Consider the following 10,367-nt stretch of genomic DNA (forward strand, 5'->3'; position numbering starts at 1 on the left):
GAAGAACTCTGAGGGAAATGTATAATAAATTCAGAGCTAGCTCTTTGCTTACTGGTTAGTTTTACTGGATTTCCCTCTCCATGCTCTCATGTTTTGGATAACGCTTCTGGAGCACATGACCTTTTACCTAAACTGTAGAGGAAGAGGTGTTAAATGCTGAAGTAGATTTAATTCTGGCAGCCATGTGCTTTAAAGCTAGACAGTGCAGTTCCTAACTGTATGTGCTTAAATAGCATGGTCTCTAGATCCTGGTGAAAAAAATATTTTCCTCAGATTGGATTAGATAATTTTAAATCATTTGCAGAAATCATAGAAACACAAGGTTGGAAAGGACCTACAAGATCATCTAGTCAAACTGTCCTCCTATCACCAATACTACCCACTAAGCTACTAAATCATACCTTGTAGCACCTTGTCCAGGGGCTTCTTAAACACCGTGAGGGGTGGTGACTCCACCAGCTGCCTGGGCAGGCCACTCCAGTGCCTGAACACTCTTTGAGAAAAAAGATTTTCCCTGATATCTAATCTAAATCTCCCCTGGTGCAACTTGTGGCCATTTCCTCAAGTCCTATCATTAGTTATCTGGGAGAAGAGGCTGACCTCCTCGCCATCACAACCTCTCTTCAGGAAGTTGTAGAGAGCAATGAGGTCTCCCCTTGGGCCTCCTCTTCTCCAGATTAAACAACCCCAGTTCCCTCTGCCACTCCTCACAGGACTTGTGTGCCAGGCCCTTCACCAGCTTCGTAGCCCTTCTCTGGACACGCTCCAGGGCCTCGATTTCCTTCTTGTAGTGAGGGGCCCAAAGCTGAACACAGCACTCGAGGTGCGACGTCACCAGAGCGGAGTACAGGGGGACGATCACCTCCCTGCTCCTGCTGGCTACACTATTTCTACTACAGGCCAGGATGCCATTGGCCTTCTTGGCCACCTGGGAACACTGCAGGCTCATGTTCAGCTGAGCACTGATCAACACTCCCAGGTCCCTTCCCTCTTCACAGTCTTCTAGCCACTCTGCCCCAAGCCTATAGTGTTGCATGGGGTTATTGTGGCCAAAGTGCAGGACCCGGCACTTGGCCTTGTTAAATCTCAACACATTTGCCTCAGCCCAGCAGTCCAGCCTATCCAGATCCCTCTGAAGGGCCACCCTACCCTCAGGCAGATCAACACTACCTCCCAGCTTGGTGTCATCTGCAAACTTACTGAGGGTACACTCAATCCCCTCATCTAGGTCATCAATAAAGATATTAAACTAAATAGGCCCCAGTACCGACCCCTGGGGGACACCACTTGTAATGGGACACCAGCTGGACTTAACTCCATTAGCCACAACCCACTGGGCACGGCCCTCCAGCCAGTTCTTTACCCAGAGAAGAATATCCCTGTCCAGGCCATGGGCAGCTAGTTTCCCCAGGAGAATGCCATGGGAGACAGTCTCAAAGCCTTTGCTGAAGTCTAAGTAGACTGCATCAACAGCCTTTCCCTCATCTACCTGTCTGGTCACATGGTCGTAGAAGGAGGTGATATTGGACAAGCACGACCTGCCTTTCGTGAACCCATGCTGGCTGGGCCTGATCCCCTGGATGCCATGTACCTGCCGTGTGATCTGATCCAAGATGATTTGCTCCACAACTTTCCCTGGAACCGAGGTCAGGCTGACAGGCCTGTAGTTCCTCAGGTCCTCCTTACGGCCCTTCTTATAGATGGGAGTCACATCGGCAAGCCTCCAACCCTCTGGGACCTCTCCAGATAACCAGGAACACTGATAGATAGTGGAAAGTGGCTTGGCAATCACCTCCGCCAGCTCCAGCCGCACCCTAGGTGCAGCTCGTCTGGTCCCATGGACTTGTGACATTCCAGGTGGAGGAGCAGGTCTCTAACTGTCTCTTCCAGGATCACAGGGGGGTGATTCTCTACCTGAATCACAGGGGACATCCAGGTCAGGGCGTAAAGTACCCTGAGGATAACTGATTTGACTATTAAAGACAGATGTAAAGAAGACGTTGAGAACCTCAACCTTATCCTTATCCTCAGTGATCACATTCCCTGCTGCATCAAGTAAAGCATGGAAATTTTCCTTGGTTCTTCTCTTGCTGTTAATATATTTATAAAAGGATTTCTTGTTATCTTTTACTGCAGTGGCCAATCTGAGTTCAAGCTGGGCTTTTGCCTTTCTAACTTCCTCTCTGCATATCTTAGCAACTTCCTTGTAATCGCCCCAAGTAGCCTGTCCCTTCTTCCAGCGGACATGGATTCTCTTTCTCTCAGAGCCTCAACAAAAGTTCCCGGTTCATCCATGTCTGTCTTCTTCCCCTCCGGCTCTCCTTACGGGACTCAGGAACAGGCTGCTCCTGTGCCTTTGATTTCCATCTTGAGGAGCACCCAGGCTTCCTGGACCCATTTGCCCTTCAGGAGTGACTCTCAAGGGACCCCTGCAACAAATGACCTGAATAGGTCAAAGTCCGCCCTCCAGAAGTTCAAGACAGCAGTTTTGCTAGTTACCCTTCTGGCATCACCAAGGATAGAAAACTCTAAAAATTCATGGTCACTCTGCCCAAGACAGCAACTTTCACATCCCCCACCAGTCCTTCTCTGTTAGTGAAGAGCAAGTCGAGCGGGGCAGCTCTCCCGATAGGCTCTTGAACCAGCTGCGTCAGCTATCTTCCACACGCTCTAGAAACCTCCTGGACTGCTTCCTCTGCGCAGTATTATACTTCCAGCATATATCAGGGAAGTTGAAGTCTCCCATGAGAACGAGTGCTGGCAATCCTGTAGCTTTTGCAAGCTGCTCATAGAATGCCTCATCCATCTCTTCATCCTGATTAGGCAGTCTATAACAGACCCCCACCAAGATGACACCCCTACAGGCTTTCCCCCTGATCCTTATCCATAGACACTCAACTTTATCATTCCCAACTGCAAGCTCTTCAGCATCAAAAAAACTCTTTGATATAAAGAGCCACACCACCACCCTTCCTTCCTTGTCTATCCCTTCTGAAGAGCTTGTAGCCATCCATAACAGTGCTGCAGTCATGGGAGTGATCCCACCATGTTTCAGTTATAGCAGCTAGGTCATAGTTAGCCTGTCGCACAATCACTTCCAGCTCCTCCTGTTTGCTGCCCATGCTGCACTCATTGGTGTAGATGCACTTCAGATGAGACATCTGCCTCACCTCCGCCGCCATAGCTAGTTTAAAGCTCTCTCGATGAGTCCTGCCAGCTCCTGTGCTAGTCCATAGGATGGATTCGGAAGGGAGGAGGGACAGACTCCCTGTGCCCCACCACAGGATCTCCCCCCGCCACCCCATCAGCGCTGCGGGCAGTTACAAGGCGCTGGGCGCCCCTCCCCGTGCCCGGCGGGCCCCGCGCGGCGCCGCCCTCCTGGGGCTGTTTCTGGGCAGAGGCCGTGGACGCAGCCGCCGTGGCCCTGGCACCGCCAGCTCCCTGCCAGCCTCTGAGAGCCGGCGGGGGCGGCCTGGTCACGTCGTTGCCCCGGGCCTACCCTGGCCAAGCAAGGGCCCGAGGTGCCCCCGTAATGCGTGGGCAGGTGCCGCAGCTGCGCCGGCTCTGAGGCGGCCGGCCTTGACTACTCACTATATATTTATATACACATATATAGGTAGAGAGAATTTCAGCCTTTGAGGAAATGTGTGACATGATAACTGTAATAGAATCATAGAATATCCTGAGTTGGAAGGGACACACAAGGATTATTGAGTCCAACTCCTGGGTCCCCAAAGGATGACCCAAAAAAATCAGACCGTGTGTCTGAGAGCATTGTCCAAAGGCTTCTTGAACTCCGGCAGGCTTAGGGCCATGACCAAGTTCCTGGGCAGCCTGTCCCAGTGCCCGACCACCTCTTGGTGCAGAACCTTTCCCTAACACCCAGCCTGCCCCTCCCCTGTCCCAGCCCCAGGCCGTTCCCTGAGGTCCTGTCGCTGTCCCCAGAGAGCAGAGCTCAGCGCCTGCCCCTCTGCTCCCCTGTGAGGGAGCTGCAGGCCGCCATGAGGCCTCCACTCGGCCTGCTCTGCTCTGGGCTGAACAAACCAGGGGACCTCAGCCACTCCTCATACATCTTCCCCTCTCTTCATCATCTCTGTTGCCCTCCTTTAGACACTCTCAAACAGTTTTATATCTTTCTTACACTATGGCACCCAAAACTGCACACAGTACTCGAAGTGAGGCCGCACCAGCGCAGACCAGAGCAGGACAATGCCTATCCTCGACCAGCTAGCCATGCTATGCTCGAGGCACCCCAGGATATCGTTGGCCCTCTTGGCTGCCAGGGCACAATGCTGGTGCATGTTCAGCTTGCTGTCAACCAAAGCCCCCAGATCCCTTTCTGTGGGGCTGATCTCCAGCATCTCATCCCCTAGTCTGTACATATGTCCAGGTTTGCCTTTCCCAGGTGCAGAATCCAGCGCTTGTTTACCTTCATATTGTTGGTGACTGCCTAACTCTCCAACTTGTCCAGATTTTTCTGCATGTCTAATTTTGTGGGATTTCTATTAAACTGGAAAATGTAATTATAAAGAAGACTACAAGGTCATCCTGGAAGGTGACAGTCAACAGTGCTGCCATATCCACTGAGCAACACTGCAACACAACACTGACACTATCAGCCTTTTTTTTTTGTTTTTGCAAGCATAAGAACTTAGTGCATCCAGTCAAATCCCTCTACCCTATTCCCTCTGAAAAGCCAAGCACCCCCAATCCCCATCCATTCTTTTTCCTTTCAAAAAAGCTTATTAAACAAACTCCCCACACTTGAAATTGGCATGGGAAAGGAAAGGAGAAAAGAGGCTCTCATATCCCACCAGTTGTTATAAAGCTTTAGATTATCATACTACGTCTCTCGCAGAGATCTTCCTGCTCCAAGACTGACAAGCACCATAGCTCTCACAGAAACGGGGAAAAAAAAAAACAACAAAAAGCAGTCCCAGATCCATGCAATCAATATCCAATAAAGGATTCAGCCACGTATCGTTTTGGACCTTCTGCCCATGCCCTGATGAGCGTGGAGGATTTAAGGCTGATGAGTTTGTTGTGTGAAGTGGTGATGCTCCAGTTAAATCTGGCATTGTTCTGATGTTCCTCCTCCAGCACTGAGAATGAAAAGTGCAGCTCCAGCAGTGCTACTATTTGCAAATTACAGTGCACTGTACTTATATACTTCAGAGGAGGAGTAATATGTAATAATGGTGTAAGGCTATTATTATGATAATGATGATTAATACACAGCCCTAAGCTACACTAATCTAAATATGGAGAGCTTCACTGCAACTTTTTCTGTCAGGAAACTAATTCAGAAAGAGGAAAAAAAATTTCCTTAGTTTTTAGCAAGAAGTATGAAAAAAATGCTTTGATACATAGCTACAATCTTTTCTGAACAATGTTTTGTAATGCTCCATTTCAACATGACACCTGCTTTGGTTACATGAGATGGCATGCAGTCATAAATACATAATATTACATAATATTATGGATTTTGCCTTCATTTAAAATTGACCTGAAATAATATTTTGTTTGGGGGCAGATGGTGAATTTTTTGAAGGGTGACCTATGGTCTTTTAGAGCACATCATTAATGGAATTTTCTCTAGTTAGGTTCAAGTACTTCCAAGATCTTAATGCTGCTCCAAACCTTGAAATGATGTGGAGGGTGACATGGGAGAATATGGTTTGCTCCACAGCTTGCTCTATGTGCTTGCACAATGTTTAGTATCAAATCATGGATTGTTCACTGTACTATCATAATACATATAATAGTATTTGTATTACTAGTGTACAACAATAATAAAATAACAGTACTAAAGGATAACTGATTATTTTAGAATTAATTCAGTTGAGAGTTGGTTTGCGAAAGTGATGTGGTCAGCAACAACATTCTACTGAAGTTATGAGCAGATTGACCACCTGTGGTAGACTGACCTTTCCCTTTCCTAGTCTTAAGTTTCTACAGCAAAAGTTATTTGGCAAACTGCTTGGATTTCTAGTTTTGCTTTTTCCTAAACAGAAGTCCAAAGCTGTTGAAAAGTCTTACTCACCTAGAAACCTAGAAATGTCTATTGAAATTAGCAATTGAGCTAAGTAGTCTGGGAGTGTGATTTACATTCATGGCACTTTAAGACTCTCTTACACTTCCTGAGCAGTGGAAAGGTAGGTCAGCAAAAACGTGAATCAGGCCTTAGGACTATGCTATTTATAAAACAATGTAAAATCAAAAGCAAATACATTAAAATGGTAAAAAAAAAAAAAAGTATTTATATCCTTGTCCTGTTGCTTTCTTAGTCTAATGTCACATCCACCCCACTTTCTTTTCTGAATAGAAGAGAGGTTTCACAGTATAATAAAAACTGTATTTTTGAAATGAATTGTTTTATAAAAAGTTGAATTAAAAATTGCAGAGCCATACTGTAATAGCATTAAGACACTCCTGGGCATGTTTTAATGGTCCATTAATACACGCCTCAGGTGGCTGAATGCATGAAGCTGCACATCTACAGCATGTATTAATGAACCTCTGAAACATGCCCCATCATGTGTTAATAGTCTATTACAGTCGTGTACTATCTGGGAAGCCTCAGAAATACGTTCCAAAAACCACAGAAGTATGTTTTAGATCTTTGGAAAATATTATGAATAATTGCCCATGTGTCTCTGTCTATTGTATTGTTCAGGTATTTAATAAATAGCAAAACAGTATTACAGCAATAAACTCTATAATACCCAAAGAAAATGATTTGTTATTAAATATTAAAATGCACCCTGAACCACGTTAGGCTTCTCATATATATGCAGAGTGATGAATTCCTGCCTTAAAGAGCTTATAGGTAAATGTGGTATAGTTAAGGAAAGGTTATAAAAGAAGTTCGGTAAGGGATGCTTATGTATTTCCACTCTACTATAATCCTTCTCTGTTTTTATCTTTAACTTGTGCTTATTTGATCAACTGTAACCCTTTTTTATTCTTTCCTAATAAGAATTTTAAAATATGTGATGGCATGAGTCTTGATTACCTTGAATAGAATTCTATACTTCCTCATTAGAAAGAACTTCAGGTATTTTTAACTCAGAAGGGCCTTTTAAGAAGTCTTATGCATGGGTAAGCCTCTTGAGAAAAATACTTAAGCATATACTAAAATGTATTCCCACTCAGCAAAGCATTAAAGTTTCTTCATGATCTTAAATTCCATTGAGCTCAAGTGGAAATTACAAATACCTAAAGATAAGCTCACGTGTAAGCTCTTTGCTGGAAGGAGATGCACCGATGATGCAGAACCAGAGCAGTCTGTAAAGCTGCCTTTTACATGATGCCATTAAAGTGATAGGAAAAATAATTTTGTCACAATTTAGGAAGGAAGGAAGGAAGGAAGGAAGGAAGGAAGGAAGGAAGGAAGGAAGGAAGGAAGGAAAAGAAAAAAGGTAGATATTTTTAAAATATAGTTTACTCAACTTAATAGAGGAGTATTTGATATGCTTAAAAGTTGTTTCATCATTTGGCATCTCTAGTTTTGATAATTAATAATATAATGGAAGAGAAAAACAACAATTAATGTAAAGATTTATGTTCCTCCTCCTCTCCTGCCTTTTGTGGTGCTGGTACTTCATTTCACTGGGAAACCACTTTTTTTTTTTTTTTTTAAAAAAAAAGGTATTAAGCAACTGGATTGAAGTCAATACCTACTTAGAAAAAGTGCCTTATAGGAGTTAATATGAAAGATATGAGTTACTATTTATTAGGCAGGCTTTTGTTTTAGTGTTTTAGTCCTTTACCATCAGTTTATACAATTACAACATTACACCAAAATGGAGGTCTTCATATTTCTTCTGAAATTGTCCTCCAGGGCTGTGAACTTAGCTGAAAAGTACCCAAAAGTTTTAAATAATAAAGGAAAATAAACAAATTAAGAGTGGGTAACTTTTGGAAGTTTTGCTTTAGTCAAACCAAGTTCATCACAAGAAATCCAGGGGAAATTTGAAGTTCTGTGATACACAGAAGGTTGGACATAATAATCTAATGTTGTCTTCTGGCAAAGGACTAACTTCCTGATTAATAAGTAATTTCTTTTTCTTCCAGTTCAGCAAAGACATGACCTGTGTTGCTTTGCTACTAACAATGCTAACAATATTAGACAGATGTCCTTCTGCCTTCTGCTCTAGTGTCTGAATCATACAAGTGAGGAGGAGTCCAGTCTGTTTTCAGATATTCAGCACTCTGGGCCTTAAAGGTGTTTTAGTAAACTTATCCCTTTCTCAGTGCTACTTGGAACATCACCGTCTGTTGTGTTTTCAGATGCTATGAGAGAGATGATTTTCCAATCAAAATTAATAGCTTGCAAAATATGTATCACAATTAGACTCTAAATATAAAGGAGATTACATAGACAAAGTTTCCAGGTCCATCTTCTGGCATTTATCCTACAGGTTAAATAGACATACTGAAATCCAGACCAAGTTTTAATTTTTCAGACACACCGATATGTCACAAGCAGGACTGCATTTCCCCTTTCCTCCATAACCAGGAGGTGCCGGACTATATTCACAAGTACCCTTTCCTCCATAATTGCCGGAAGTTTCACAGAAAGCATGAGCAAAATGAATTTCCAAAAGCAAATTCCTCAGACCCATGAGATGGCCCTCAGTCCTTTGTGGTTGCCCAGTTTGAAAGTGCGTGTACACCTGGATATCCTAATGGGTCCTTTATGCTCTTCAGCTAATGCTGAAGAGCCCACATGCTGGCAACATCGCTCATCTCCTTTGGGGTGGGTGCACGCTAAGCGTGAGACAGCTCTTTCAGAAGAGGTCCACATATTTGTGCTGCTGATTCAGGCTACTTCCTATTTATCTTTGACCAGAAGGCTCTCTAGCTTTAGAAAAATTTCCCGTTTCTGTATCAGACACCTTCACTTGTTTGCTTTCTTCTGAAAATTTCCCCCCCTTTGTTTTTGGGCCTTTCTTACTTGTTGGCCAGTTTTGCTCTCCAATATTTGTTCTCTGTCTGCTTGTATTTTTTCTCTTTGGAAGCACTTTTCCTGTTTCTGAAACCGGTGCTGGCCCCTTACCAAAAATAGCAGATGTCAAAGTCTTGTGATTTGGTTCACATCATGAAAATAAAAGAGCAGTGGTATAGAGTCTGGTGATATGATAAGTTTTCCTGGTATAAATAGGATGCAAACATTAAGGAAATGCTACCTGTGCCTGGGAATTAAATTAAGCCAAGAATGGAAAGAAATGTGTATTGAGAATTTTTGCTGCAGAGCAGTGAAATGGTGATACAGAATTATGCTGCACCTACCTCCGTAAGAGCACCAGAAGAAAATTCAAATGAACATGAGTAATATCCCAAGACCAATAGGAAGAAATACAGACAGAGAAAATTAAAGTTGCCAAGAAAAACTTCCTGACATTGAAATGCACTAAGCTTTCAGACCATCTCTCAAGGGAACAGAAAGGCCCATCACCTGAAATGTTTAACACTAGGCTGGAGGAATCACTAGAAAAATATACTACAGGGAACAACTTGTTATTGGCAGAAAGATGGACTGAATGCTGTAAAAGGGATTTTCTATCTCTAATGTTTACTTTTTATGATAGTCATTTATGTTTTTCCTTCATTACAGGTAGAGAAAAATCTATAAAAGTTATTGGCTCTGGCACAGCATATTTAATTTCTATAGAGCTATGTTTTTGGTGCACTCCTGCAATCTTTAGCTCTACTTCTTGCATTTTTCCACATACATTGGGAGCTTCTTTATTGCCCCAGGTAAAACCTTCTCAGCACTGGATAAATGTTCCCCTCTCTTCTCTGCAGCCTTCTCAACAAGTATGCAAAACACCGAGGAAATAACCATCTAAAATCCCCAGAACTGGGGAAAGGAAGAAATTGATGTCAGAGGGTTCAAAAGGAGAAGTAAAGCAGCAGAGGTGTAAATGAAGCATGCAGAACATGAGAAAGGGAAGGAGGAAGATGCTTAGAGTTGGGAAAGTGGGAACTGCATACATCCAGAAAATGGCTTTTCAGGACAAGATTACCCACATCCCTATGTGATGACCTGCATTCAAGACGCAGACTTCAAAGTTATGAGTCCAGGTAAAAGCAAAAAGGGAAGAGGGAAGAGTAAAGCTATACCTGATAATGGATCCTTATTGGGATGGTGTGGTACAACTGGTCAGGGTTAAAATGATATTGCCTTAATATCAAATTAAGGCAAACATAAGTCTTTCTATTTTTGTATGTAAAAACACACGGTTCATTCATAACATCCAAACTCTTTTCCTGAGAAGCCTTAGAGCAGCAAAGTTGAAATACCAACCTCAATTTTTAAATAACGTAACAAGACTGAATACACTGAAGGTTTTTCCTCCCTA

Source organism: Anser brachyrhynchus (genome assembly GCF_964034855.1).
Source record: "Anser brachyrhynchus genome assembly, chromosome: 3".
Lineage (NCBI taxonomy): Eukaryota > Metazoa > Chordata > Aves > Anseriformes > Anatidae > Anser > Anser brachyrhynchus.